This window comes from Pan troglodytes, chromosome 14 (genome assembly GCF_028858775.2).
Source record: "Pan troglodytes isolate AG18354 chromosome 14, NHGRI_mPanTro3-v2.0_pri, whole genome shotgun sequence".
Taxonomy (NCBI): Eukaryota; Metazoa; Chordata; class Mammalia; order Primates; family Hominidae; genus Pan; species Pan troglodytes.
The window spans coordinates 59,801,118-59,819,752 of NC_072412.2; the positions used below are offsets into that span (position 1 = coordinate 59,801,118).

Genomic DNA, 18,635 nt, shown 5'->3' on the forward strand with positions numbered 1-18,635 from the left:
CTTGGTATAATACTTGTTTTACATATTTTTTCAAAAGATGTTGATTTCAGTGGAGTATTAAGCATTGGAAAAGAGAGCAAGAAAAGGGGAGAGAAAGAGGAAAAGACAGAGAAAAGTGGTAGAGAGATAGAAGATAGAGAGAAAAAAAGTATTTGTAGGTTTCAGTACATAACACAAATTTATTGCCTAATTTATTTATTATTGATAATGTATTATTAAATTGAATGAGCAGAGCACATGCCTTGCTATTGCTGGAGGCAACCATAAGTCACATTTTGACAGGTTACATGTATTTAATGCAACTATTTATTTTTTATACATGAGAAATGAATACTTTCTTTAGTAATTGTCAAATCATAGACTTCCAGAAATTCACAGCATCTTTTTAAGGAAAATACATTTACCAAAATGTCATGGGAATTTATTCATATTTCAAAGAAAATTCAGAGGAAATATGTAGAATAGCTTCCTTTTTTCCAAAGGGTGACATTGACGGATAACTTGCATTTTGCTGTATTTTTTAGCATATTTTATAATTTTTAAATGTTTTGTATATTTCAATAAAATATACTAGATGTAAAAGAGGCTATGTATACACAGTATAAGGCTATTATGCAGCAATAAGATAAATACTTTTGTTTTTTTTTCCCCCCCTTTATGTTGGGGTGAGAGGAGACAGGATAAATCTATTCATTTGGCTTCACAATTTTTGGAAGATATTTGATAAAGCCAAGAGACTTGTCTTTGTAGCATTTAACTGTGTCTTTATGAGACTCATCAGTTAACAATTCACCAGAAATATATAGCACAAACAGTTTACCAAAAGTGAGTAATCTAAAACCAAAAGTGAAAAATAAATTTACTTTCTGGAATGCCAGTGTTTCTAGGGACAAGAAAGTAATCCACAGGTAAATGTAATAATCCAGGTATGTTTTAGTGTTATAATCTGAATTAGGGGGATAGGGTAATGTACAATATAACAAATTCTGAGAAAAACAAATCCAGTGAAATAATTATATTTTATCTTTGGTAGTCTTTAATCCCATAATACAAACTCTCAACATTCAGTACCTCAGGGAATAAATTACTCTTTTGTCTTTGTCATTTAGGTGAGAGAGTGGAATTTTGATTGGAGTAACATATAACAAATCAAGATGTTAGATTGAAATAGTCTAATAAATGTATTTTCCCCTAAATTTATAGTTTCAAAAGCTATTTGAAAGTTGTAAACTCTTTTTCAGAGTTATTAGGAATACTTGGCTGAGCTTTACTGAACACGAGTCTTTCCACTCATTTTTATGCCTATCAATAGGCCAAGTATATCTCATACAATGGCTTTGACAGTGGATTCAAATACATTTTAAAACATAATATGTCCTCCCTATGTAACTTTTCACTCTTATCATAAAATTTTATACTGCATTGTTAATTTTTTTTTTTCTGTTAAAGACTTGTAGGCATTATAACTCATTTTCTTAACTATCTCTAAATCTTCTAGATAGAATAATTAAAGCAAATGCACAGTGCTTACTTAGGTAGAATAGAAATGAGTCACAAAGATATAATTGAATTTCTTCTATATCCATTGTGTTTTCTTTCCATGCTAGGCATGGTTCTATACACAAAGATCTCAAAAATATCCATCAGAGTTTTCCAAATGTAACTCAGTTACTCATCAGGACTGATAGAGTGGCTCCATTTACAGTTCAGGGCATTTTTTTTTTTTTTTTTGAAAAGTAAAAATAAGCAAAACAAAACAAAAATCCTTTCACAATCCTCAAAGCTAGCTTCATTGGTCATTTATTCATTCACTAATTTTAGCAAGTATAATTGAACATATACAATATACTCCTACATGCTGAGGAAGCAAACAGAATCTCCTCTTGTAGGCATTTATATATAAACAAGAAACCATAACCCCATAAATATAACTGTGGGATTTTTTTGTTTGTTTGGTTGGTTGGTTTGGTGGTTTTTTGTTTCTTTCTGCTTTTGTTTCTTCAGAGACAGAGTCTAGCTGTCGCCCAGGCTGGAGTGCAGTAGTGCGATCTTGGCTCACTGCAACCTCTGCCTCCCGGGTTCAAGTGCTTCTCATGTCTCAGCCTCCCAAGTAGCTAGGATTATAGGAACACACCACCATGCCCTGATCATTTTTTTGTATATTTTATGGAGATGGGGCTTTGCCATTTTGCCCAGGCTGGTTGGGAACTACTGAGATCAAGCAATCTTGGCCTCTCAAAGTGGTGTGATTACAGGCATGAGCCACCTCACCTGGCCAATAATACACATTTTTATGTTATAAAAGAGGTATAGTAAACATAGAGATATATGGATCATTTTAAAATGAAACATTTATTTTTACAAGAAAGGTCAGAGAAGTCTGAAATCTGGACAGGCAGAGGTGAGGAAGAGCTAGAATGTAAGGGGAAGGATCTTCATGGCAGACGGGAGGCAGGACTAGATTGCAGCTCCAGACAGAGCCGTATGCGGGGGCTCACATTGTGAATTTTAGCTCCAGGTCGACTGCAACAACAAACCAGCAATCCTGAGAGGACCCACAGACCCTCTGAATGAAGCAGACTGCTCCTACAAGACCCGGGAGACCTCCCCAACCTTGTGAGTACCCCAACCATGGAAGCAGGAAAGGAAGATCCTTCTCTCCTGAACACACACTCCCACTGGAAAAGCTGAAGGTTTGTTTACAGGAGAAGTTTCCGACGTTACCTGGAGCTGAGTCAATTTGGAGAGCCAAATGAAATACAGGGATAGAGGAAGCAGCAGAAAGGCCGTAGGATCTTGATGGATCCCCTAGCAGGCCATTCCTGCCTGGCACCACAGAGATGCAATGGGAGAGAAGCACAGGGTAAAAGTACACAGGGAGAAGGAAAGCTCTAGCTGAACTTTGTAACAATTTGTACCGCCTGAGAAGCTTCCTGGCCAGAACTTGGGGGAGGGTGCAAATCCCTTGTGCAGACTCCACAGGCAGAGGAAGAACCAAACCCTTTTCTTTCACAGCTGGGAGGTGGGTAACCTGGGGCAGTTTTCAGATCCTTATTCCTATCCGCCTGGAAACAGACTGGGGCTGTTGCGGGTGGCACAATGGGAGTGAGACTAGCACTTCAGTTTACATGGGAGCTGGGTGAGGCCTGTGACTGCTGGCTTTCCCCCACTTCCCTGATAACCTGCATGACTCAGCAGAGGCAGCCATAATCCTCCTAGGTACACAACTCCAGAGTCCTGGGAATCTCACCCCCATCCCCCACAGCAGCCCCAGTAGGACCTGCACAAGGAAAGTCTGAGCTCAAACAGGCCTAGCTCTGCCACCACCTGATGGTCCTTCCCTACCCACTCTAGTAGCTGAAGACAAAGGGCATATAATCTGGGGAGTTCTAGGGCCCTGCCCAATACTGGTTCCTCCCCATACTACCACAGCTGATGCTCTCTGGAAAGCGCCACCTCCTGGCAGGAGGCCAACCAGCACAAAAACAGAGCATTGAACCACCAAAGCTAAAAACCCTCACTGAGTCCATTTTATGCCCCCACCACCTCCCCTGGAACAGGCACTGGTATCCACAGCTGAGAGACACATAGACAGTTCACATCACAGAACTCTGTGCAGACAAGCCCCAGTACCAGCCAGAACCAGGTAGACTTGCCAGGTGGTTAGACCCAGAAGAGAGACAGCAATCACTGCAGTTTGGATCACAGGCAGCCACATCCATAGGAAAAGGGGGCGAGTACTACATCAGAGGAACACCATGTGAAACAAAAGAATCTGAACAACAGCCTTCAGCCCTAGACTGTCACTCTGACAAAGCCTACTCAAATGAGAAGGAACCAGAAAATCAACTTTGGTAATATGACAAAACAAGCTCTTCAGTGCTCCCCAAAAATCATACTACTTCACCAGCAATGGATCCAAACCAAGAAGAAATCCCTGATTTACCTGAAAAAGAATTCAGGAGGTTAGTTATTAAGCTAATCAAGGAGGGACCAGATAAAGATGAAGCCCAGTGCAAGGAAATCCAAAAAAAATGATACAAGAAGTAAAGGGAGAAATACTCAAGGAAATAGACAGCTTAAATAAAAACAATAAAAAATTCAGGAAACTTCGGACACACTTTTAGAAATGCAAAACGCTCTGGAAAGTCTCAGCAAAGGAACAAGTAGAAGAAAGAAATTCAGAGCTCAAAGACAAAGTCTTTTAGTTAACCCAATCCAATAAAGGCAAAGAAAAAAGAATAAGAAAATATGAACAAATCCTCCAAGAAGTCTGGGATTATGTTAAACTACCAAACCTAAGAATAATCAGTGCTCCTAAGAAAGAAGAGAATTTGAAAAGCTTGGAAAACGTATTTGGGGAAATAATCAAGGAAAACTTCCTCGGACTTGCTAGAGACGTAGACATCCAAATAGGAGAAGCAAAAAGAACATCCGGGAAATTCATTGCAAAAAGATCTTCACGTAGGCACATTGTCATCAGGTTATACAAAGACTAAGGAAAGAATCTTAAGAGTTGTGAGAGAGAAGCACCAGGTAACTTATAGAGGAAAACCTGTCAGATTAACAGTAGATTTCTCAGCAGAAACCCTACGGTCTAGAAGGGATTGAAGCCCTATCTTCAGCCTCCTCAAACAAGACAATTATCAGCCAAGTATTTTGTATCTAGCAAAACTAAGAATCATCTGTGAAGGAAAAATACAATATTTTTCAGACAAACAAATGTTAAGATAATTTGCCATTACCAAGCCACCACTATAAGAATTGCTAAAAGAAGCTCTAAATCTTGAAATAAATCCTGGAAACACATCAAAATAGAACCTCTTTAAAACACAAACGCAAGTTAAAGAGAAAAAAAAAAAACACACACACACAAAGTACACAGGCAACAAAGAACACAATGAATGCAATGGCACCTCACATTTCAATGCTAACACCGAATGTAAATGGCCTAAATGCTCCACTTAAATGATACAGAATTGCAGAATGGATAAGGACTCACCAACCAGCCATCTGCTACCTTCAGGAGACTCACCGAACACATAAGCACTCACATAAGCTTAAAGTAAAGGGCTGGAAAAAGGCATTTTATGCAAATGGACACCAAAAGCGAGAGAGCGGGGGTTGTTATTCTTATATCAGATAAAACAAAAAAGACAAGGAGGGAAGCTATATAATGATAAAAGGCCTTGTCTAACAGGAAAATATCACAATTCTAAACATATATGCACCTAAAACTGGAGCTTCAAAATTTATAAAATAATTACTAATAGACCTAAGAAATGAGATAGACAGCAACACAATAATAGTGGGGGACTTCAATACTCCACTGACAGCACTAGACAGGTTATCAACACAGCAAGTCAACAAAGAAACTGGATTTAAACTATACCTTGGAACAAATGGACTTAACAGATATATACACAACATATCATCCAACCACCACAGAATACACATACTTTTCAACAGCACAAGAAACTTTCTCCAAGATAGACCATATGATAGGCCATAAAATGAGCCTCAGTAAACTTAAAAATTATATGAAGCACTCTCTCAGACCACAGTGGAATAAAACTGGAAATCAACTCCAGCAGGAACCTTCAAAACCATGCAAACACAAGGAAATTAAATAACCTGTTTCTGAATGAGCATTGGGTTAAAAACATAATCAAGATGGAAATTAAAAAATTAAATGACACAACCTATCAAAACCTCTGGGATACAGCAACTGCAGTGACCTGGATGAGATTGGAGACTATTATTCTAAGTGAAGTAATTCAGCAATGGAAAACCAAACATCAATGTTCTCACTGATATGTGGGAGCTAAACTATGAGGACACAAAGGCATAAGAATGATACAATGGCCTTTGGGGACTTGGAGGGAAGAGTGGAACAGGGGCAAGGGATAAAAGACTGCAAATATGGCCGGGCGTGGTAGCTCATACCTGTAATCCCAGCACTTTGGGAGGCCGAGGCAGATGGATCATGAGGTCAGGAGATCAAGACCATCCTGGCCAACATGGTGAAACCCCATCTCTACTAAAAATACAAAAATTAGCTGGGCGTGGTGGTGGGTACCCATAATCCCAGCTACTTGGAAGGCTGAGGTGGGAGAATCGCTTGAACCTGGGAGGCTGAGATTGCAGTGAACTGAGATCACGCCACTGCACTCCAGCCTGAGGACAGAGCGTGACTCCATCTCAAAAAAAAAAAAAAAAAAGACTGCAAATATGGTGCAGTGTTTACTGCTTGGGCGATGGGTGCACCAAAACCTCACGAATCACCCCTAAAGAACTTACTCGTGTAACCAAATACCATCTGTACCACAATAACTTCTAGAGTTTTTTTTTTAATTTAAATTTAAAAAAGAACGTAAGGAGAAGAAAGATGTTTCAGGCAGATGTAATAAGGGGAGGAAAGGCACAAAAGCTAAAATATATATGTGGGGGGGAAATGAAGAAAAATATAGAGGGATGTACCTTTACATTTTATGATATAGCTTGGTTATTGGTAGCTTTAAATTTGATGTTAAACAAGAAATGGCTTGAATCTAATCTGGCTACCTATGAAAAGCTATAAAAATAATAATAATAAAAAGCATTCCTTTCTTCACAGCCCTGGATGGTGTGTTATTTTGTTTTGTTTAGCCAAAGGGGAAAATCAAGCACAATTGAATTTAACAAGTCTTTATTAAGAACTTACAAGGGGCAGCACTCTATTAAGCTTATAGAACACATAAGCAGAAGGAATAAGACTAACACAGTGACACAGCAGCACCAGGCCAAAAGAGAAAGGGGGTCCAGGGAGGAGGCCCTGCATGATTATACCTGGTCAAGTGTTCACTGTCATCTAGTCTGCAGCTTTGGTAGTAAACAGCAAAAACAATACAGTTATGTCAATATATTATTTTCTTATTGTATAAGTACATATATACCTGTGCATGTATTTGTGTTACATTTTATCTCATCCATTATATTTGGTGCCTCTAGAGCTGTGAATTAAACTCCGTAAGTATTACAGTGTTAAGGAACAGTAAGTTACCCAGGTTGACTCTATCAGGATTTGCTATTTCAGTGTTGATACTCAGAAAGGTACCCAGATGAGTGTTACTCATACTTTCCAAACATTTCTGTGTAACAGATTCATTCAAGGTTCTCACCTGAATACCCTGGGTTTTCATTTAGCATGCCTTTAGCAGAGGACTCTGGAGAAACTGCTGAAGGTAGTGTGTAGACCATAATATAAGAACACAATTATATAAACTCTGTTTAGTAGGCAAACCCCCATTATTTTGTAATGAATAATCTATCCATTCAGGAAAATAAAATAAATAAAATAAAATGGTTTATTTATATTATTGCAAGTTAAAAAGGTTAACGTTAGTGATTTCTATCTATAATTCTTCTTTTATCTTACACATTATTTCTAAGATGATAAATAAGTTTCATCTTATGTGCCACTAATAATGAGTTCTGGGAGTACTGGCTTGTGAATATTTCTAGGGCTAATGAAGTCGACACTCTAGAGGGAAAAACCTTATGGTCAATAAGCAATGACTGCAATAAATAGCAGAAGTGGAAGTATGCAGTAGGACCAAAGGTCTGTGCATACTCACTTTCCTGAGATGTGCTTTACATTGCTTTACTTTTAGCATATTTCTTTTTTTTGTTTTCTGAAATTTGGTGACTTATTTTTTTCTTTTTTTCAGGGTTGATGTTTTCTTATTCTTTTTAAAAACATATTTATTTAAATTGACATATTAAATTTTATGTATTTATCATGTACAACATAACACTTTGAAATATGTATACATTGTGGAATGGTTAAATTGAGCTAATAAACATATGCATTACCTTACACAGCTATTTTGTGTGTGTAGTGAGAATACTTAAAATCTACTCTCAGCAATCTTCAAGAATACAATTCATTGTCACCATATTGTGCAATAGGTCTCTTGAACTTATTCCTCTCATTTAACTAAATTTATTTTTTCTTTGCTTAGAAACTTGTTTACCCACCACCTGGACTAATTGTTCAAATCTTCCCTGATGGGGACACAGCCATCTGCATGCAGACTGCCTCCCACCAAGTCCAAGAGCCCCTTCTCTCGCAAAAGGGCTCTCTCTCTCCACTCACCCTAACACATCAGAGCTGTTCTGTCCCTTCTCTGTTTTTTAAAATTCTTAGCTATCTTGAAGTCACCTTTTTTCCCTTCTCCTCTCCCTGTAATAATTCTAGTTCCATCTAAGGACTATATCAAGTAGTAGTTTCTGGCTTGTTTCCTCCTGTGGAATGGTGAATTATTCAGAATTATTATTATTCAGAATTATTTACATGTAAAACAGCATAATGATGTATTTCTAATCTCTACTGTGCCAACACAGTAGAGAGTAAACAGCAAGCTATAAAAAATTGGAAGACAAAGATAACTAAATATATTTTATTTTGGTAATAATGCACTAAAATGTGTAACTTTTTGTTGTTTCCCATTTGAAAACAGTTTACATCAGTACTGGAATGTAATTTGGTAAGCATTAAAAACTCAGTCTATAAGTAATTCTTTAATATTAAACAGTGTTTTTTAGTATCAATTCTACCATAGTATAAAATTATATATTATATGTTTCACATTAGTGTGTATCTGTAGGTATACACATTATACCACACACACATAAATACACTGCAATAAGGAATACTGGATAGAAATTGTGATTATAATAATGCCAGAAATGTTAACCCAACTCTTGCTAAATGCTGTTACATATTTAAGAAGAGAAATGAGAGAAAGAGGAAAGGAAGGAGAGAGGAAGGGAGGCAGGGAGAAAGGAAAGAGGATATCCAAAAAGTTAACTAAGTTTGTCCCTAGGTCTCCAAAATCAACATTAAGTGCCTAGTCACATAATGCCTCATGCGTGTCCGTGTGAAAAGACCACCAAACAGGCTTTGTGTGAGCAACAAGGCTGTTTATTTCACCTGGGTGCAGGCAGGCTGAGTCTGAAAAGAGAGTCAGCAAAGGGTGGTGGAATTATCATTGGTTCTTATAGGTTTTGGGATAGGCGGTGGAGTTAAGAGCAATGTTTTGGGGGCGGGGGTGGATCTCACAAAGTGCATCCTTAAGGATGAGGAGAATTACAAAGAAACTTCGTAAGGGTGGGGGAGATTATAAAGAACCTTCTTAAGGGTGGGGGAGATTAGGGTGGGGCAGAAACAAACCACAATGGTGGAATGTCATCAGTTAAGGCTATTTTCACTTCTGTGGATCTTCAGTTGCTTCAGGCCATCTGGATATATACGTGCGGGTCACTGGGGATATGATGGCTTAGCTTGGGCTCAGAGGCCTGACACATAGAAGTTTAGTTTGATACCTATAAAATCTGTGTTCTCTTTAACCTTTTGAAACACTTGCTAATGAATCACAAAGATAAAAGTCTTTCAAATGTATACACTGAAAACCTATGTAACACAGACAAAATGGAAGTTCTTTAGTCTCTCCCTACCTTTAAATCGAAGTCATTGAGTGAGGATTTAGACTTAAAAGCAATTGTGACTTGCCTATGACTTGCCTGTTATGATGTCACCTTTACCCAAGATTTACTTTGGAACCTATGATTCATTCTGGCATTTTTACATGTCTTTTAATTGTCAAAGTTCAGACTTGGGTTTTTGGTATCTCTAAACTTATCATCGCTAAGAGTCCTTTGTAATAGTCTTTCAAAATTAATGAATCAAATGCTGGTGAGCGCATGAATTTCTGAAGCATATATTTTTTTAAAGCCAGGCTTTAAAAGTCAAGGGTGATAAGAAAGAGGATCAAGTAAGTGCTACAGCCAATAATCCAACTCACTCTTCAGTGCTTCTGAATTTAAAATTAGAAGTGTTTCACTACACCTGAATTACTTGAATTACTTTGGCTCAGATAAGTAATTCTAATAGATCAACCCTAGAGATAAACACCTAACTTTAAAATTAGACTCACTGAAATGTCTGCTCTCCTCAAAATATCATTTTACAGGTTGAAGATGTTGTCCTATGAAAATCTAAAGTTTTAAGATGAGAAACACGTTATGTATGATACATTACATGCAAAATATAAACTTGACTCACTTCTCAACATTTCACATTTTTGTGTATTTATACAGTTAAAATACAATTCAATGGACTCCTCATTATACTTGTATAACTCTAAAGGGAAATAGTAGAAATAACAGTTATTGTAGTGTTATGCTAGTGAAAAAAACTAGTTAGCTTAGGTCAAAGGATAGAAAAATGGAATGGTAAGCAATTATTGAATCATTAAAAGAAAGGAAGAGCTAGATTCCATGAAGCAAGAGATCAAAGGAATAAAACTCAAGCAGAGGTAAATTCATTGCTAGCTCTATTCCCCTTAATGCAATAAAACAAATGAAGAATCAGTTAAGTAGAGAGTACTTTCCATTATATCCAACATACTAATCATTTCTACCCTTCAATGGCTTGTCAAATTTCCATAAGTAAAAAGCATTATTAATATAGAAGTACAGTACATGACCATATTTTTCCTTAGGGATCATGCAGTCTCAAATTATTAGAGATGGGAGTTAACATTCCTACCTACTCCAGCAAATACCCTTGGGTAGAATGCAAAAGTAAAAAGTGATGTAAATACACATGGAAGAGCAAATCAGATAAACATGGGGTAAAATGGATACGTAGAGATACTCTACTATAATTTATCAAATCTGTTGTTAATCTGTTGAAAAATCTGGGTGTGTCATCTTCAAATAGACTAAGAAACATGATTGTATTTTCCAAATGGTTAGAAGTAGACACTATTGAAAGGTGACAACGTGTTAGCAGCCCTGGCTCGCTCTTGGCGCCTCCTACGCCTTAACATCCACTCTGGCTGCACTCCAGGAGCCCTTCAGCCCGCCGCTGCACCATGTGGGCCCCTCTCTGGGGCTGGCCAAGGCCAGAGCCGGCTCCCTCTGTTCCTGGGGAGGTGTGGAGGGAGAGGTGCAGGCGGGAGCCAGGGCTGCATGTGGTGCTCGCGGGCCAGCACAGGTTCCCGGTGGGTGCAGGCTCCACGAGCCTCACTCTCAGTGCGTCCTGTCAGTGCCTGCTGGGCTGGATCAGGGAATGAGCTTGCTCTGGGCTGCCAGAGTGCCCGGGCTAGGTGCAGAAAAGTCCTGCAGTGAGTGACAGTGAGAGGTGAAGCCAGCTGGGCTTCTGGAACAGGTAGGGACTTGGAGAACTTTTGTGTCTAGCTAAAAAATTGTAAATGCACCAATCAGCACTCTGTGTCTAGCTAATGGAGTGGGGACTTGGAGAACTTTTGTGTCTAGGTAAAGGACTGTAAATGCACCAATCAGCACACTCTATCTAGCTAAAGGTTTGTAAACGCACCAATCAGCACTCTGTGTCTAGCTAATCAGGTGGGGACATGGAGAACTTTTGTGACTAGCTAAAGGACTGAAAACGCACCAATGAGCACTCTGTGTTTAGCTAAAGGTTTGTAAATGCACCAATCAGCACTCTGTAAAAAGGGACCAATCAGCTCTCTGTAAAATGGAACAATCAGCAGGATGCGGTGGGGCCAGATAAGGGTGAATACGGGGAGTAAGAGCCAGCCCCTCTCCCCCTGCAGCTATTACGACCCACATCGCAAAGGGGTGAGTCACCCCCCACCATACGGGGAGTAAAAGCCAGCCCCTCTCCCATCCTGGTTATTACGACCCACGGTGGACTCACAGCCTGTTTACGATATTGGAAGTAATATCATCTCCCCCTCTGGAAATTATGAACTATTTCACAGACGAGTGTACACCCTCCGTGTACAGAGGGTATACACCCGTCTGTATTGGGAGTAATATCATCCTCTTCCTCCCTGAATATTCAGAACAGTATCACAGGAGTGTTTCTACTCCCTGCGATATTGGGTGTCATATCCTCCTCTCCCACGTGGAAATTAGAAACAATATCAGTGGGGGCGTGTACACCACCTGTGATATTTAAAGTAATATCATCCTCTTCCCTCCAGGATCATGGGAACAATATCCCTGGGGTGTGTACACTTTCTGTGATATATGTAGTAATATCACCCCCTCCGCCTTGGAATATTATTAAGGACCATCTCACACGGGGGTGTACACTTCCTGCGATCTTGGGAGTAATATCAACCTCTCCACCTCTGAATATTAGGAACAATATCACAGGGTGGGTGTACACCTCCTGCTCTATTATGGGGAGTAATACCTATCTATTATGGGGAGTAATATTATCCTCTCCCTTTCAGGGTATTAATAACAATATCACAGGGTGGGTGGACACAGCCTGCGATACTGGAATTATTATCATCCTCTCCCCCTCAGGATACTAGGAACAATATCACAGAAGAGGTGTACACTCCCTGCGGTATTGGGAGTAATATCATACGCTTCTTCTGTGAATATTAGGAGCAATATCACCGGGTGGCTGTACATTCATTGCTGTGTTGGGAGTCATGTCATACTCTACCCCCTGGATATTAGGATCAGTGTCACAGGGTGAGTGCACACCTACTGCGATATTAAAACTAATATCATGCTCACCATCCCTGGATAATAGGAACAATATCACAGGTAGGTGTACATCCCCTGCGGTATTAGGAATAATAATATTATTAATTATTAAACATCAGTCTTAATAATATTAATTATTAAACATCAGTCTTAATAATATCAATGGTAATATTAATTCATAATATATGTTACTAATCATTAATGATTATTTTAAATATATGATTATGCACGATTAAATTATTGCTATTAATGTCATTTTTAATATTAGTTATTAATCATAATATTAATTATTGTTTTATTACCAAATCACTTATGACTGATTTAATCAACATTAATTAATGATATCATTATTTCATTATTAATAGTGATATTGCTATTATTAATAGTAATCATTAATATTTTTAATCCATATTAACTTTTACTATCTCTATTGTAATTATTAATATCGATGATTACTATTGTTATATTTATTAATATTAATAATATAACTGTTCCCGATATCCGTGGGGGAGAGGATATTACTCCCAATATCGCAGAAAGTGTACAGCCCTCTATGATGTTACTCCTAATAGCCAGGGCGTAGAGGATGACATTATTGAAAATATCGCAGTGGATGTACATCCGTTCGGTCATCTTGTTCCTAATATCCTGGGTGGGAGTGGATGATATGACTCCCAATATCGAAGAGGGCATAGACCTCCCCCGTGATACTGTCCCTAACATCCAAAGGTGGAGAGGATGATATTTCTTCCAGTTTCGCAGGGGTTGTACACCACTCCTGTGATATTGATCCTAATATCCAGGGGGCAAGAGGATGATCTTAGTCTCACTATTGCAGGAGGTGTACACTCCCTAGGGATATTGTTCCTAATATCCAGGGACAGAGAGGATGATATCACTCCCAATATAGCAGGGAATGGACACCCCTTCTGTGACATTGTTCTTAATAGCCAGCGGGGGAGAGGAAGATATTACCCCCAATATCGCAGGGGGTATGCACCCCCTTGTGATATTGTTCCTTATATCCTGGGAGGGAGAGGATGATATTAGTGGAAATATCCCAGGGGCTGTACACACCTACTGTGATATTGTTCCAAATATCCCGAGGGGGGAAAATGATATTACTCCCAATATCGCAGGGGGTGTATATCCTCCTGTGATATTATTTCTTATATTCAGGGGGAGAGGATGATATTACTCGAAATATGACAGTGGCTTTACACCCCATCTGTGATATTGCTCCTAATTTCCAGCAGCTAAAGTAGGATGTTCCTCCCAATAGAGCAGTGGGTGGACACTTGCCCTGTGATATTTCCCCGACTATTCAGGGAAACCCAGGATGACATGACCGCAAATCCCGCAAAAAGTGTACACCCATTGTGTGATATGGTTCCTAATATGCGGAGGTGCAGAGGATGATATTAGTTTTCATATCACAGGCTGCGTACACACACCCTGTGAAATTGTTCCTAAGAGCAGGAAAAAAGAGAACGCTAATAAAGGACAGAGATCACAGGGGGTGAGGCACCCCCCCTGCGATACAGGGAGTAAGAGCCAGCCCCTCTCCCCCGCCCCGGCTATTACGACCCACATCGCAGGGGTGTGAGGCACCCTCCACGATACGGGGAGTAAGAGCCAGCCCCTCTCCCCCCCTGGCTATTAAGACCCATATTGCAGGTGTGTGAGGCACCCTCCGCGATACGGGGAGTGAGAGCCAGCCCCTCTCCTCCCCCGCCCGGCTTACACTGCCAAAGCCATCAAAAAGGGGAAGGAGAGGGGAGAACAGCAGCATAAGTGGCTGGCTCAGGCAGAGAAAGGCCTGCAGAGAGAAAAAGACAGTCAAAGAGAGAGAGTGAGACAGAGAGGAAGAGACAGACAGAAAGTCAAAGAGAGAAGGAGAAATGGAGATAGTGGGGAGAAAAAAGTGTACCTTATTCATTTAAAAGCCAGGGTAAATTTAAAACGAATAATTGATAATTGAAGATCTCTGTAACCCTGTGACACTCCGATGCCACCTTGTTGTCAGTGTATTCAGGGGCGTGGCCCGAGAGCGCTGAGGCCACTGAAGGCCAGTAGCCTAATAATTAGGCCAGTAGGCCTAATAATTGGTCTGCTCAAATGTGTGAGCTGTTTGCACTCAGCCAAACCTTGAAGTACTTACAGAATCAGGAAGGAGCCATCTATACCAATTCTAAGTTAATACGGACTAAACGAGGTCTTATTAATAGCAAAGAATAATAATTGAAATCCCAAACTTACTAAAGTAAGTTTGCTAAAATTTAACAGTGTAACATATATTATCCTAACTTTTAATCTTATGGAAATCAAACACTATAATTACTCCTCAAAGCTTAAGTCCGTCAGCGCAGAACCATACAACTAATACCCCTACTTATAGGGTTAGGAATGGCTACTGCTACAGGAACCGGAATAGCCAGTTTATCTACTTCATTATCCTACTACCACACACTCTCAAAGGATTTCTCAGTCTGCAAGAAATGAAGAAATCTATCCTTACTGAAAAAATCTATCCTTACTCTGCAGTCCCAAATAGACTCTTTAGAAGCAGTGACTCTCCAAAACCGCCGAGGCCTAGACCTCCTCACTGTTGAGAAAGGAGGATTCTGCACCTTCTTAGGGGAAGAGTGTTGTTTTTACACTAACCAGTCAGGGATAGTACGAGATGCTACACGGCATTTACAGGAAAAGGCTTCTGAAATCAGACAAAGCCTTTCAAACTCTTATACCAACCTCTGGAGTTGGGCAACATGGCTTCTCCCCTTTCTACGTCCCATAGCAGCCATCTTGCTGTTACTCACCTTTGGACCCTGTATTTTCAACCTTCTTGTCAAATTTGTTTCCTCTAGAGTCCAGGCCATCAAGCTACAGATGGTCTTACAAATGGAACCCCAAATGAGCTCAACTAATAACTTCTACTGAGGACCTCTGGACTGATCCACTGGCCCTTCCACTGGTCTAAAGAGTTCCCCTCTGGAGAACACTACAACTACAAGGCCCCCTTTTCACCCCTATCCAGCAGGAAGTAGCTAGAGCGGTCATCGGCCAAATTCCCAATAGCAGTTGGGGTGTCCTGTTTAGAGTGGGGATTGAGAGGTGACAACGTGCTGGCAGCCCCCGCTTGCCCTTGGCGCCTCCTCGGCCTTGGCATCCACTCTGGCCATGCTCAAGGAGCCCTTCAGCCTGCCACTACACCATGGGGGCCACTCTCTCGGGCTGGCTGAGGCTGGAGCTGGCTCCCTCTGCTCATGGGGAGGTGTGAAGGGAGAGGTGTGGGCAGGAGCCTGGGCTGTGCATGGCCGGCCTTCACGGGCCAGTGCTGGTTCCTGGTGGGCGTGGTCTCTGCCAGCCCCACACTCAGTGCAGCCAGCCAGCGCCTGCTGGGCTGGATTGGGGGATGAGCTCCCTCTGGGCTGCCTGAGTGCGTGGGCTAGGTGCCACAAAGTCCTGCAGCAAGTGCCAGCGAGAGGTGAAGCTAGCTGGGCTTCTGGGATGGGTGGGGACTTGGAGAACTTTTATGTCTTGCTAAAGGATTGTAAATGTACCAATCAGCACTCTGTGTTTAGCTAAAGGTTTATAAATGCACCAATCAGCACTCTGTCAAAACGGACCAATCAGCTCTCTGTAAAATGGACCAATCAGCTGTGTGTAAAATGCACAATCAGCAGGATGTGGGTGGGGCCAGATCAGGGAATAAAAGCAGGCCACCTGAGCTAGCAGTGGCAACCCGCTTGGGTCCCCTTCCATGCTGTGGAAGCTTTGTTCTTTCACTCTTTGCAATGAATCTTGGTGCTGCTCACTCTTTGGGTCCGTGCCACCTTTATGAGCTGTAACACTCACCACGAAGGTCTGCAGCTTCACTTCTGAGGTCAGCGAGACCAAGAACCCAGTGGAAGGAATGAACAACTAAGACGTGTAACACTCACCACAAAGGTCTGCAGCTTCACTCCTGAAGTCAGCGAGACCACGAACCCGCCAGAAGGAAGAATCTCTGGACACATCTGAACATCTGAAGGAAAAAACTCTGGACACACCATCTTTAAGAACTGTAATACTCACTGGGAGGGTCTGTGGCTTCATTCTTGAAGTCAGGGAGACCAAGAACCCACCAATTCCGGAAACACTATTTCATGGTCTGTTATAATAGGGAATGATATGCAAAGTTAATTATTTCAGTTTATACATGAACAAAGTAAAACCTTAAAGTTTTCTTTGATGTTCCACAGGCTTTTACTCTTTCCTAGACCCTTGGTCACCCATATTCCTCAGAAAGTTGTGCAGCCATTTTGTGTTCTCTTATGCACCGCTCACCACTGAAGTGTCCAATGTAGCGTCAGTTTACCCTTTTAGGTAACATCCATGTTCTACTTGTTATATCAATACTCTGCCTTCAAAATGGAATTCTTCCGTTTGACCCATTTCTCAACAGAAGGTTCTTTTCTGGGCTAGGTCAAATCCATTAAGCTGAAAAACGTATCCATGCTAATGATCAGTCATAGGTTAATTGCTCACCCCATTTGAAAGTATATGTTCATTATAACAGGCATTTCTAGGCATTATCTTAATCTGTGGTTTATTGAAGAAATTTCAGATACCATAATAGATGACATATAGTGAAGTGCATAGATGATTAAGATTTTCTAAGGACATTCCAAGTGAGAGGTAAAATAAAGAACAGCAAAATAGAATGGATTCCAACACCCTGCTTCAAAACTCAGAGATATAAAAAGGGTTCATAGGCATACCACTTGGGAAATCGTTGATAAAATCCCCAAAACATTAAGCTGATGAGAGATATGGTTAGATGGTTTTAGAAGTCTTCTGTCTACATAAATGTGAAGTCAGTTTCCTTGGAAGCCACTTCAGTAACTGATATGGTTTGGTTGTATCTCCACCCAAATCTCATCTTGAATTGGAAGCCACTTCAGTAACTGATATGGTTTGGTTGTATCTCCACCCAAATCTCATCTTGAATTGGAAGCCACTTCAGTAACTGATATGGTTTGGTTGTATCTCCACCCAAATCTCATCTTGAATTGGAAGCCACTTCAGTAACTGATATGGTTTGGTTGTATCTCCACCCAAATCTCATCTTGAATTGTAGCTCTCATAATTCCCATGTGTTGTGGGAGGGACTCGGTGGGAGGTAATTGAATCATGGGGATGGGTATTTCTTTTTCTTGTAATAGTGAATAAGTCTCATGAGATCTGATGGTTTTATAAAGGGGAGTTCCCCTGCACATGCTCTCTTACCTGCCACCTTGTAAGTAAGACGTGGCTTTGCTCCTCTTTCACCTTCTGCCATGACAGTGAGGCCTCCCCAGCCATGTGGAATTCTAAGTCAATTAAACCTCCTTTCCTTTATAAATTACTCAGCCTTGAGTATGACTTTATTAGCAGTGTGAGAACAGACTAATACATCCCATCTCTTTAATTTACTAATCATTCCATCTCTGTAATTTACCAACAGTTAATACAAACAATTTCATCTTTTAAAACTTTATGTTTACATCTGTGGGATTCTTGGGGTCAAGGCATATGAATACATGTGTTCAGAAACCAGATAACTGAATATAAAGGTTTTTTAAGTAAAAACTACTATTATCACCAGACTTAATATTCTTTCCACAGGTAATCTTTACTTTGATTCAAGAGATGAAGCAAAACTAAGCCTATCCTAGAGATTTAAAATCTAGAACACACTGCCACAGACATGAATACAATGCATAAGGGCAATTTCAAAGTAATAAAAAGAAAAGTAAACAAAAAAGTTAATGAAATAATTTATTTCCATTATTAGATAAAGGGTTAAAATTAATTGAAAATCTTATCAATTGGTAAATATTTTATTCAATTTATATAATAGCATAAATGTTATATCTTTATAGACTACCTTTGCAAGAAGCTTTCTGATATAGTTTGGATGTTTGTCCTCTCCAAATCTCATGTTGAAATGTAATCCCCAGTGTTGGAGGTGTGGCCTGGTAGGAAGTGTTTGGGTCATGGGGCCAGATGCCTCATCCCTCATGAATTGCTTGGTGCTATCCTCATTATAGTGAGTGAGTTCTCCTGCGATCTGG

At 40.1% G+C, this 18,635-nt stretch overlaps 1 non-coding gene across 1 annotated transcript; it reads right to left on the reverse strand.

Annotated features, from left to right (window-relative positions):
- Nucleotides 1-9,878: 9,878 nt before the first annotated feature.
- On the reverse strand, nt 9,879-9,954 carry MIR1297 (microRNA mir-1297). The gene has a single exon (NR_035650.1). It is a non-coding gene; the product is annotated as a microRNA mir-1297 (primary transcript).
- Nucleotides 9,955-18,635: the final 8,681 nt, after the last annotated feature.